General features: G+C 50.5%; 1 protein-coding gene across 1 annotated transcript in view; it reads right to left on the bottom strand.

Annotated features, from left to right (window-relative positions):
* Positions 1-11947, bottom strand: part of LOC144162268 (uncharacterized) — a 196361-nt gene extending 184414 nt beyond the window's left edge. Inside the window, exon 1 of the mRNA XM_077692746.1 lies at positions 11672-11947. The gene's annotated coding sequence lies outside the window, so the exon portion shown is untranslated. The remainder of the gene's footprint in view (positions 1-11671) is intronic.
* Positions 11948-12971: the final 1024 nt, after the last annotated feature.

Genomic DNA, 12971 nt, shown 5'->3' with positions numbered 1-12971 from the left:
GGCTTACGATTTCCCGCGCGTTTTGAGACGGCGGTTATGATGATGATGCCGGTAACAATGATGATAGCAGCTATCATCGTCACCAGCATCATCACCGTCATCATCACTACCGCCATCTCAAAACGCGCGGGAAATCGTGATGAACGATGACAATGGTCTGGTGAACAGTGCAGCACCGACTGCGCACGACTTGCGATTTTCCGCGTGTTTTAAGGCGACGGTTATCGTAATGGTGATGATGATAACTGCGGAGGAAATTAGAGTGTACTAGAAGAATCCGAGTGGGACGAGCCGCTGTCTCCGCGCCTGCTTCGCCGAGGTGGTCAGTTTGCGATAAGTTGGCGTGGCGGCGCTCCGGTCGCCATGGATTGGGTTGAGCCGTTGAGATCTGCAAGCACCGGCGTGGCCACAGATCGGAGGTGCCGCTGTCGCATAGTCATTTGTTTGAGTGCTCTGATGTGATGAGCGTTCGGTGTTTAATTTCAACGTCATCGGCATGCCTCCTCCTCCGATTTTACGCGCCGGGATGCCGCGCCGGCAACGCAAGTGTCAGAGAGTAAGAAACGAAACTGCGCAGTGCGCGAGCGTATATACCGCTACATACAGTATATGTATACACTGTACATACCGCTACATACAGCGTGACTGCACGCACGCCATCGGTGGTGAAGAAGTTAGAATCGCCCGAGGTGTGCCCGGTGTGACGCCGGACGTAGAAGTGTCCGCCACTCGCAGGGGTCATGACACCTCGCACTGGTTTCCAAGTGACATAACATTAAATTGCCACGAACAAATATCTTGACCAGCTGGCGCTTGATCTGCTGACGCGGCGGTTATTCTGTATCACGGGATCCTACTGTTACTGAACAAGAAGTTTGTAGGCTCGGTCCAGTGCCAATGTTTGGGCAAAGGGCTCGTGTTTTTAGAATCTGGACGGATACATTTGGTAGCCATCTCCTGCTTTCGACGTTTAATTCTGCCGGAATCACTCGTATCTGCACTCCCAACTATAAATAAGTGCGCTAGACAACGGCCGGGCTATAGCGGCGGCGCGCGTTCTGTTGATACGGCCTCAGCAGCGGAGGCGAGAAGAATGCGGACGAGTCTCGACGTAAAGTTTCGCCGCTCTCCGCGTGGGGGCTGGTGGAGCCTTCCCTTGCCTGGTCCTTGCGCACTTGCATTAGGAAGCTGTTTTACGCGCGCGCGGGCTGTTTTCGCAGCGTTCGTACTTATGTGATACATCAGAGATCATATAGGAGCAGAATTTTGTAGCTCTGTTATATTATTGCGGCGAAACCTGGATGCTGGACGCCGGACTTCGACGAAATTTTTGCCAGGGCCCGACGACGCCGGACAACGAACTGTATTCACCACTTATTCGCATCAGGAGCGGATTTGTTGGTGCGCCCTGGAAAGGTGGGGGGTTTTTGTATGTATTACGATGATATTCCACTAGACGATAATATTAATATTAATATTAACAATAGTTTATTATTCAATCGTGTTTTCACACGCTCCCTGGGATTACCAATGGGCCCTTCTGGCCGCCGCCGAGAAATGGTTAAGACTTACTAATATTATAACTATTATGCACATTATTCTATTACTATAATGTAATAAATAGGGCTGGGCGTCATTAAAAATTTTATTTCGATTGGTTGAAAATCTTAATTAACCAATTAGTCGGACGTGTTTATTTGTCAGAAATGTCCCATTTTTAGTGGGTTTTTTTCAATTGGATTATCGATGCTACCGAATAGAGGTCATTTTATGCGGTCAATGGTAACTCGTCCTTGCAGTTGCGGAGGCCGAGAAATTCGTTGACAGTTCGATCCGACAACAGGGAGTTTCTTTGTTGACAGTCATCCCGGCTGTGCTCCTCCACGCCAGAGAATGACAATGCACCCACCCATTTGTGCATCCCCAAGTCTATGCCTACGGCTTTTACATATTTCCTATCACGGAACTCTCTTTGTTTTGTGGCTTCGTTTGGGATCCTGAACACGCAAGGACATTTTCTCACTCCAGAGAGCGAGGGAAATTATGAAGTCTTCTAGGAAGAGCGCCCCCCCCCCCCCCCTTCTAATCAGCTAGGTAAATTTAGAGAAGATGAAAGGATGTTGTTCCGCTACAGTGCAGTTCATAGTTGCCTTACGTTCAGAGTTAAATCTCACGGCTGATAGCTGGCTTGGGTTGTGAATCTTACGCCCCAAATAAACTGTGGGAATCAACTCGTTTCCAGCCTGCCTCGTTCCCTTCAATTCGCAGGTTGTAATCCACCTATGCTTTTTCTCTGGCATAGGGTTGCCACCTGCCCGGTTTTAAACCGGCCCGACCGGTTTTTTTAAACAGCGGGCCGGTTGCCGGTTCATACTTAAAGGGGTCCTACACAGGGTGCCAAAGGTTGAGATTTTACGTGCGCTATCGTTAGAGTACTATACAAAGAACGTCCTGCCGCAAAAATGGTTCAAAAGCGTTCAGTATTAGCCGAGTTATCGTTCATTAAAAAGGGCCCGCAACAAGGCCTGGCGCATTGCCTCCTTCACCGCGTCTCCAAAGCACTGTGGAAGCGAAGATGCCACCGACCAGGCGCAAGACCTGGTAGGTGACACCAAGAGAAACAGGGTTGCGTCGAGAAGCGCGCAGCCATTGGCTCCGCTCGGCGGTACGTCACGCTTCTTGTAGCAGACGACGGCCAAGCACTTCCTACACTCGGTGACAACTTTCCTCCATGCAACTTAAGAACGGCACCGGAAGTTGCCGCTGTGCCTTATCACCGTAGCCGGATGTTTCTCCGCGCGGAGCAAGTAGAGCGTTACTGGGAATATTTTGAACATGGCGTGAGCCGTTCCCGTTATTTTTTGGACTTTATATGCTTATAAACGACTCCAGTGACGACAAACAAACTGCGTGAGACAAGGCAGGCGCTATCCCGCATTCATAGCAAACCCCTTTCAAAACGCGCGCGCACTGACGTCACGGGTCCGGCGCTTTGGCGGAGTGATACACTACATGAGGTGGTGCCGTTCTTGAGTTGTAACCGAGTATACTACCTCCACTACCACTCAGCGGGGTCGGTCGGTGGCCAGCCCGCATCGAACGGCTCCTCGCGCCGGCTGGGCTCGCGTCGGCGGAAACGAGCGTTCGAAGGCAAGATAGGGGTCTTCCAAACTCAACATGCTCGTTTACGATCATAATTGAAGATTGCCACCGATGACTATAGCGGCTCGCTAGCGTTTCGGCATGCGGCGCTGTCGCGGTGATCTCGTCCCGAGGTCGGGGAAAAGGCTTAGCATCGCCGCAGTTATCCAGACACTGCTTTGCGAGGCCGCGACGACGACTATCCCCCGCGCAATCTTTCACTGCATTATCACCCCCTTTCACGTATTTGCAAACTGATTTTCAGCAATAGTCCCGCTCTGGCGGGCGGTGACAAGTTTTAGCTGCCGCGGTGTATGCCTATCGTGCATACACCGCACAGTGGGCTGCTTGTCTACCGTACAGGCAGATGCTTGCCGCGGTCGCGCGTGTAGCGGGTGTTTGTGCCCGCAGAGGTGCTCCGTGTTTTAAAGGGGCCCTGAAAGGCATTTTGAGCACACTAAATGAACTAGCGCAATCGCTAGATTGGGTCGCCAACGTCACCTGTGCCAAGTATTACTCTTTTACGCGCAGCGGAAAGCTCACACTTTTGTTGCAAAGTTTGTCGCTTTTTTCTCACCCTTTCCTTCGTGTTTTTGGACGCCGCCATCTTCACATGTCTACATCATCGATTCCCAGATGTTCGTCATGAGCTAGACATCCTGCTATTGGGCGGCTTTTTCACGCACTTCCGGCAAAGAGATGAGTCGTCTGCTCAGCATCGGCTCGCCGGCTGATCTGCCAGCGGAGTGCCGGAGTGCTTTGACATTTTACGACAGACGAAACAAGTGTAAACAAACGCTTAACCGTTTGTATTGAATGCAACACGGCCATAACACGACGTGGATTTTATCTTACGTGAGTACGTACCATAAAGAAAGTCCCGTGGCACTTCTTTGGTGCAATCGCAGAGAACGCCCTGAGCCGAATGCCCGGGTTTGACGCGTACATTTTATTCAACTTCAAAACAATCCAGAGATGCGTTTCGAACGAACGCAACGTCACAACATACGTTGCAAGTCTGAACCGCGATTGACAGACGATGAGTTGCCTCCTCCTGCCCGTCGTAAATTCGGCACTCACCTCACACCCGGTTTGCGGGGACGAGCAGCAAGTCACAACTCTGGCGCGCAAGCGAGAAGGCTTTTAGCCAGGCACACCGCACATACCCCATGCGAGGTTGAGTGGTACGTCGTTCGAGAAAGATAATCCAGACCATGGGAAGCACTATCCACCCGCAGAAGTACAATGTCGCATTTCATCGCGAAACGAACGCGTCCACAACCCACAGGAGGCGATGCACACACACACACACAGCTTCGGTCGCTGCATTGGCTTAGCTGCAAGCTTCGTTCGGACAATCAGCGATGCTACGACGATACAGAGCTGCGTGAGGACGACGTGCTAACCACTTCACGTATTTAAAAACACAGGGGCAAAGAACTAGGTTCATCGGAAGCAAAAAATCTTTCCTCCATTATAGTGCCTGAAATATACTGGCTAGTGTGCCGAGGGCGGGCTCGCTCCAGGCGGGCGCCGGGAGCGATGTACGCGGCCGTCTGCCGCTTGGGGCGCTGCCATGCGAGAGTGTGCGCGTTCATCCGGCCCGAGCAGATCGCGCGGTTACCTCCGAGCTGCGTAGCAGACGGCAGCGGCAGAACTTTCCATTCCCGCTTGCGACGAAAGCGAGCGAAAGCGACGGGAATTCTGTCGCGCAACCAAAATTTGTCCCGACCATTCGACAAAAACGATCGTCGCGCGACAAAGCGACGGAATTCCTGCCGCTCTCACTCGCTTTCGTCGCAAGTGCGAAGGGGCCTTTATGCGCAATCTCCGCCCCACATAAAACAAGCTCTTGCTTGTCGCCTGAGCATACGGTTGATATCTAACTTGGTTGATACGGTTGATATAATACACTGGCAAGTCAGCGCACTGTGCTTGCCAGTGTATTTAAACGATGTCACTAGGTTTGAAACGTACGCGCTCGGCGTGCAGCTTTGTAAACGCAAGCGGTTTCACATACGCACGCTATTTTGCTGCTAATAGAGTTTTAGTACAGCGTTTGTGGCCTTTGCATACGCTAAACGCTAAATTTTTTCGTCCCGCTACGTGACACCGCGATGGGAGTTTTAGTAGAGCGTCTCATCAGTTTTGCGTAGCGACACACTAATGCATACGGCGCCATCTGTCAAATGTTTTCCGAAATGTCTCGCCGGCTGATCTGCTGCTAGCGGAGTGCCGGAGTGTTTGGACATTTTACGACTATCCAAACAAGTGCAAACAAACGCTTTCCCGTGAGTGTTGAATGCAACACACGGGTGCAGCTTGTCAGAACACGGGTTCTCGCTGATCGAGTGCAGCGTTGGTTTGCTCTTCGCCTTCACGTTCATCGCCGCTGATAAAGCGATCCGATCCGGCGCGTTTTGTGCACGGGTTCTGTGTCGGTTGAAAATGTCTTTTTTCACATGCCGCCGGTAGTAGGAATTACAACCACCGCAAAATAACACCCCGCACCAGCGGGGCCACATCTGAGACCGCGCCTTTTGGATAAACAGTGCGCGGTGCACCAAAGGGAACGAGCGCACGATTCTCCCCACGCGGCTGCGAGTTCGCCGCCGATACCAACTGCACCTACGTACACCGCGAAAGGGCAAGGCCAGGCCGCACACATGCGGCCAGGTCATTCGTTCGCTTTTCCAGCCTGTGTCCATGGTGTCTACAGAGATGAAAAAGCCGAAAGAGCTGGCCCGTAGCAGACGGCAGTCTGTGGGAGCGCAATAGCGGAAGTTCGTCACCTCTGAGGAGCGGAGCATCATGGGAGGGGAGGCCAACAGCGAAGAAACAGTTGAAAGGAGGAGGAAATACTGCGCGACGATAATTCGCGGTTTTTGATTTACGATTTCTCAGCTAATACTCATCGCTTTAACAAAATTCTTGCAGGAGGAGATTGCTAATACATTGCTTTATTTGGTTACATGTACATCCATGCATCGGCGGAAGGCATTTCAGGACCCCTTTAAGTGCGAAGCACTTCTTAGTCGGGCCTACTCCTGCTTCCACCGCCGTCCTCCGTCCGCAGCCTAGCAACGGAGCTAGCTACCGTGCCTAGCAACGGCGCCGGATTTCCGACGCGTGAGGGCGCTCGCATAGCGCCTCCTCTCCCCCCTCGCCTACTCTCCTAAAGCCCCTTTACTACTCTCCAGCTCGCAACACCCTCTCTCGGCGCGCCAGCCAGGCCACTACACTATATAAAAAAAAAACAGCATCCGGCGCCAGGTTTCGATCCGAGGACAACGACAACACAAACAAGTGCTGAAATAAATACTGTCGTTTCACTTTACTTTGCGTGTGTGTGTGTGTGTGCGTGATTACATTCCCTCTCGAACATCTCTCGAACATACACGTTAATTCACCAAGATTTCCGCAGAGGGACAAACGAGGCGTGTTAAGCCGAACGTGATCACGAGGGGGTGTTAATGTAACTAACGGGCAAAATGCCACCAAACTTCAACAAACTCCCCCTCATAGCATCACCCCGTGCCTCGCACTTCCTCATACTCCCCTTCGGGGAAATGCGGGGGAATTTTTTCAGCGTTATTCATACATTGTAAACAAACTCGGCTAAGCTCGTGTAACCGATGGCGACGATCTACATTCGTCCGTGCCGTGCCGCCGGTGCAGGAGCGCCGCGCGCCCGCGTTTTCTCACACAGCCGGGTACGCTGATTGGCTACAGCATTTAACGGGGCCCACCAATAGCGCAGCCGTACTGTTGAGAGCTTCGTGCGTCACACGGGTGCGTCACAAGCGCTCTGTCGCACGTCAGAGCGGAGCAGTGTGGCGGCAAGGAAGCGGTAGGTGAGCAAGGAAGAAAGAAGGCACCTTTGTTGCGTGTTTGTGCGGCCCCTGCTTTACGCAGAGGTGTAATATTTGGTATACATTGTCGGGAAGGGGTACTCTAGCGATTGCGCGATTAAAATGGCGGCCTTCAGAAACCTATTCAAGGCCCCTTTAAAACCGGCCGTCATAGCCCGGTTTATTGGCCCTCGTGCCGTGATTATGTCCGTTTTGGCGTTTTATAATCGTCAATTCAGCAACTAAGACGATAAATATGTGTCGACAAGCTTAAGTGCAAAGACACGCGAGCAGAGAAAATATGCGGGCGAGCGCGCTGCCTGAGGGGAGAAACAAAACAACGAAATGCGACCGCCGCGGTCAGCAATTGCGGTTACTTTTCAGTGAAGAACATACAGAGCAATAACAAAGCTCTCAATCACTTTCAGTACAAAGGTTATGTTGATTCCTCTCTAAGAAAGCGCTACAATAAAGGGCACTGCATGGCAAAAACATGGCGTCTCTTTTTTCATCACAAATTAAAAATTCTATATACCACCCCCCCCCCCCCCCCCCCTCGAAGGGCCGGGGTTTTTTTTCGGGAAAAGGTGGCAACCGTACTCCGGCATGGTACCTTAACAGCTGCTGTGCTACTTTTAGTAAGTAACCTATGACAATTAGAGTATTCTCTAAGCAATGTACGCGAAAACTGCATACGAACCCGAAACATTGAAACTAGCAAAGACGAATCATTTACGAGTTTAGAGCAAGATTAGAAATATTTTGCTGCGATGCACTCAGTGGCGGGTGCCCACAACAGCTGAGTACTGAGGATTTCAGTTCGGGGGGAGGGGGGGACCTGAAGGACCACAAAAGTAAATAAAACAAAACAAGCGAAGGAAAATTTGATTGCTGCATTGAGGTGCAGGTCAAATGTTTCTTCCCAGAAACTTACTCCGCCTTGGGGTTTCCCCCGAAATCTAGCCAATAAAAAGAAAACAAGACAACAGAAAGAGCCAAAGGTAACAATTTATGGGTGATTCAGTGCTTTGTCTATTTTTCCAAATATTTCAATTTCTTTGGAGAATTTGGGTACATACATCGAAGGCACGTATGGCTGGTGCGTCGGAATAATTATCCGAAGTCATTATTCGTTGATGAGCATGTCTTCGCCGATTGTTTCCTACCACAGCCCCCCTTTCCCGTATTTTGCGTAGGACCGTAGCCAGGACCAAAAAAAAGAAAAAGAAAACAAGAGCAGCAGCTGCGCATAGCTTGCCCGCGGAGTGGGAGACGCGCGCATCAACAGAGTTAAGGTCCCTGAAATTACTAAGGTAGCGCCATCTTTAGATCTCGCCGCCTTTCGCCCTCGCCCGCGATCCTTTCCTCCGTTTTTTTGCCATTTTATTTTTCGCCGGAGAACGCCGCGCGCCATTGGCCAACGGCCAGTGACGTAGTACCTCGTCCCCGCGTTGTTTTTTCTTCTCTTCGCCGCCACTTCCCATTTAAATTCGCCATTTTAGGTTCAGCTGCCTCGGAGCAGGCCTTATCGAAGCCGCGAGCGTATAACAACCGATAACCGAAGAGTCAGCTGCTCGTTTCAAACAAGTGTTGCGTCGGCGTCACTTTATGTAGCTTTGGGATGCCGAGTGTTTGTGCCTTCGGCTGCTCGAATAAGGTCAGTGCAGTCACGGCCAGCTCGGCTGTAGCAAGCTGTAATTTATCAAAGCCCACACATAAATCAATGTTAGCTGTACAGCATAAAAAGGATTCACAGTTGCGCTTGTTAGCGCGCTTCTGGCCTTGGAATACGGTAGTTATTTTAGAATTGGGCACTACAGCTAATTGTAAGGTGAGCGCATTCTTTAACTGCTCGTTCTTCGTGCCAGCCATTTCCAGATATGCCCGACAGGATCTTACTCGAAGTAATTGTTAACGCCAATCGCACGAACATTGCTATGTCACGGACGCACTGCCAAAAGTACAGCCGTCATGGGCGAGGCCAACGAGGAGACGCGAGAACTTTGACCCTGACAGCAGCCTATAACGACGTGAAGGTGACATATTTTGCAACAGCGTCAAAGCACCCGAAAGTGCACGGAATAAAGGTGGCATGAATGTCAGTAGCTAATGCTGGACGCATACGGAGCGCTGCCTAATGATCTACAACTAACGCAAAAAACGCGAACGCAAAAAAGCCAGCGCAGCGCTTGAACTGCCGCGAACCAAGGTCACCGCGAACCATTCGCAAGACCTCTGTTCAGCGCTTGCACGACCACAACTTAATCACGCAAATGCAAGAACGGAATTACTGTAACAGAGCAATTTGAAACGTCCACGTTCAATCCTTTCGCGTTTACGAACTATGCTGCGAGCATGCCGCACACGTAAACAAACACCGCGCTGTCCGTGTGTGCGCCAGCGGCATCCATCCCGCAAACATCCCCTTCTACACAAAAATATACAGCAAAACAGCCTCACTTAGTTGCTAATACGGGGCTCTAGAAATACTATGTAACAGAGCAGTTTGAAACGTCCACGTTCAATCCTTTCGCGTTTACGAACTATGCTGAGCATGCCGCACACGTAAACAAACACCGCGCTGTCCGCATGCGCCCGCGGCATCCACCCCGCAAATATCCCCTTCTAGACAAAAATATACAACAAAACAGCCTCACTTAATGCGTGTTGTAAAACGGGGCTCTAGAAATGCTATAATGCTACCAAAGAGCGATTGCGGCGCGAAAACAAGAGCAAACTGCACGAAAAACTGCAGCGAACGGCCCGAAGCGTTGCGAGGGCGTCTGCTTTGAGGAAACCAACAAAAATGGCGGCCCCGCCGCGTAGTTAAAGTATGGTCCCTAGAAATAGGGACCATAGTTAAAGGGACCACGGCGCCGCGGGTGAGGGGAGAGAAAAAGAGGAGGGCAGCGGAGAAGGAGGGAGCAGTTGGCGCTACCTTAGCAATTTTAGGGATCTTAAGCAGAGTGGGCTCGCAGCGCCGGCTCCCCGCAGCGGCGGCAGGCAAGAACTGGGCTCCTTGCGAAGGCCGTACCGGAACGCGCGCAGGCCGCCGCTCTAGCCCGGCTGTGGCTATGCAGAAGCTTCATGTTTATTCAAAGCCCGAATAAGAGCGTTAATTGCTCTAATAAAATATCAAGACTGGTCTGTATGGCCTATTTTCAGTATATCTTTAAAACGGCGCGTCTATTCGCGGTGTTCTGGTAATAGCATATGCATGGTCGAATAGGATAAAAATTCTGACTAACCCGTCGCGGTGGCTGAGTGGATAATAAGGCGTTGTGCTGCTGTGCACAAGGACGCAGGTTCGATTCTCGGCCGCGGCGCCCGCTTTTGTGATGTAGCCGAAAAGCAAAAACGCCCGTGTATTCGAGATTTCGGCGCACGTAAAGATGCCCATGTGGTCATGCCCACCTGGGGTAGGCGAAGGCTCCGGATTAATTTTGCAAAATTATCCGGAGCCTTCTACTACGGCGCGCCTCATAACTTGCGAGGTTTCGGCGCGTTAAACGCCATCAACCAATCAGTTCTAATCAATCAACCAATCAATCATATCTGACTAAAGTTTCAGCGAGTATGCAAAAAGCTGCGCAATGTATTTGCACAAGCCTGATAAATTTGTAAAAAAAAAAAAAAAGAAAGTGAGACGTCTAGCAGGCCAACTTGTTGAAAAAAAGGTTCACACTTTTACGTGGGTACAACCCACACGTTTATGACCCCCGCATAAGCACGAACAATATTTACAATATCCACATGACTGAATAATGGTTCTCAGAGCAAACAAGAAATCCCGAAAAATACCTCACTCCATTAAGCCAGCTTCGTGTAAATCCAGGCCCACACCACCAATGAAACCTAACATAGCATACACAATGTTAAAAAAAAGTTGAAGCAATATACTAATATTTAAGCTACTACAATACACAGCTGATTCTACTTATTCTCTCCCCAAAACGTCAATCCACAATGTTTTCAAGAGAATGTAGACATCCTTTAGTTGCACCAACATCGCGCTACGAAGCCGTCTAAGGGGGAAATTGGAACGCACCCTACGTCATCGCAAGCCGCCGAGCCAAAAAACAGTTCTTTTAAAGAACTATAGAGAAGATTTCTGACACAAACAAAGTCACTTTGAAATCCAACTCGGGGCCCATTTAACCCAGCGCAACGACAAAGGAAACAACACAACAAAACCTTTCTATACATTGCCGGACCTGAACCTGAGCCTTCTTATGTAAAAGTAAGTGGTATATCGCAGCGCCACCGGAGCAACTGTACCAGCGAGTTTTCAGAGAATATTTGTCCCAGAGAATATCCGTGTGGCGTGCTCAGCCAATCAGATGCGACTGCCGTGGGATACGTCTTACGAAAATTCTCACTACCTTTCGATAGAAAAGCGCAACGCTTCTTCGCCCGCGGGGGCTTTTCCCAATGGCGTCAAGAGAAATGTTTTCAAGAACAATTTACCCGCCTGTCTGCGTGATTACTAGCAATCGTTATCGAGGCGGTCACGAAAGCAGTGTGCAAAATGGCGGTCTCGGCATCTGACAGAGCGACTACGGTCACCCACGGTGCGGCCAGTGTTCGATCGCTTCTGGATCTCCCGGAACAGCCATCCCGAACGCGTTCCTATTGAACCTGTGCTTCAAGAATGCCAACGAGGGCGGCCGCAAGCTCACCTTGACCGGTTCCGAGGACGGGGCTGGCCAGAAGAGATGGTGAAGTCGCCGAACGCTGGCAGAACTGACTGCGCGAGATGAGCTCTCCTCTTCTTCTCGCCTCGCGGGGCTCGTAGGCCGCGCGATCACGAGCGCGGCTTACGATTTCCCGCGCGTGCTGAGACGGCGGTTATGATGATGATGGTGATGATGCTGACGATAATGATAGCTGCGCAGGTGATGATGATAATACAATGGTCTGGTGAACAGTGCAGCACCGACTGCGCAAGCAAGACTTGCGATTTTCTGCGTGTTTAGGCGGCGGTTATGGTGATGGTGATAATGATAGCTGCGCAGGTAATTAGAGTGTACTATAATAGAAGAATCTGAGCGGGACGAGCCGCCGGCTCCGCGCCTGCTTCGCCGCGAAGCGTAGTTTGTGTAAAGTTGGCATGGCGGCGCTGCGGTCGCAGTGTATTGAAAGGGAGACGAAAGGGAAACTGAAAGAGAGACGAAACGCATCAATAATGAAACATACAATAATACAATAATTAAATGCAATACAATACAAAAAATTAATACAATAACTAATACAATATAATACAATAATTAAATACAGGATACAAGGATTACGAGGTAGTACGAGGCATCTGGAAAGGGGTGATGGTACCACCGTTCACGTTCTCTAATGACATATTATGGTTAATTCAGATATCCTATCGGGACTGGAGGTTAACCAAAAGACAGTCGGCAGATTAGCACTGGGAGCTCGCAGTAAGACTACAAATGAGGCGGTGCAAGGCGATGTGGGTTAGACTTCATTTGAGGCGAGGGAAGCGCGAAGTAAAATACGTTTTGAGGAGCGGCTTAGACATGATGGGAAGAAGTGGGCCGCCAGAGTGCACATGCAGGTACCTGTACCTTAAAGGTGTGGACATCCAATGGCGGAAGAGGAGGTAGCATTTCGGTTGGCGTACCCGCAAATTTTCCCGCCATTTTTTTTTGCGGGGATACCATGGTTGCCAGACCAGGAATGCTTTCCCCGCTAAAAGAGCGGCTGCAGGTGGTCGCCAGTTCATTCCGCTCTGGTTACAAACCCCTGCGCGCTCACGCCGCGGGCTCTGGCTCGGGTGCGGATCTTAAAAAAAAAAAAAAAAACTCACAGAATATATAACATGTGCAACCCGACATTGTGACTTTCGAAAAAACTATCCTGGGGACAATTTTGTGCAATTTTTTTTGGCAGCGTCTGGAACCCCGCGTGGGGCACGAGATTTAGCCCCCTCGCAACGGCTCCTGCCCCGCGTGACGTCATAAAGAC

Source organism: Haemaphysalis longicornis, unplaced genomic scaffold (assembly GCF_048455015.1).
Source record: "Haemaphysalis longicornis isolate Haplotype H1 unplaced genomic scaffold, Haemaphysalis longicornis Haplotype H1 scaffold_12, whole genome shotgun sequence".
Lineage (NCBI taxonomy): Eukaryota > Metazoa > Arthropoda > Arachnida > Ixodida > Ixodidae > Haemaphysalis > Haemaphysalis longicornis.
The sequence above is the reverse complement of the archived record's forward strand: the minus strand, read 5'-3'. Positions and strand labels throughout refer to the sequence as shown.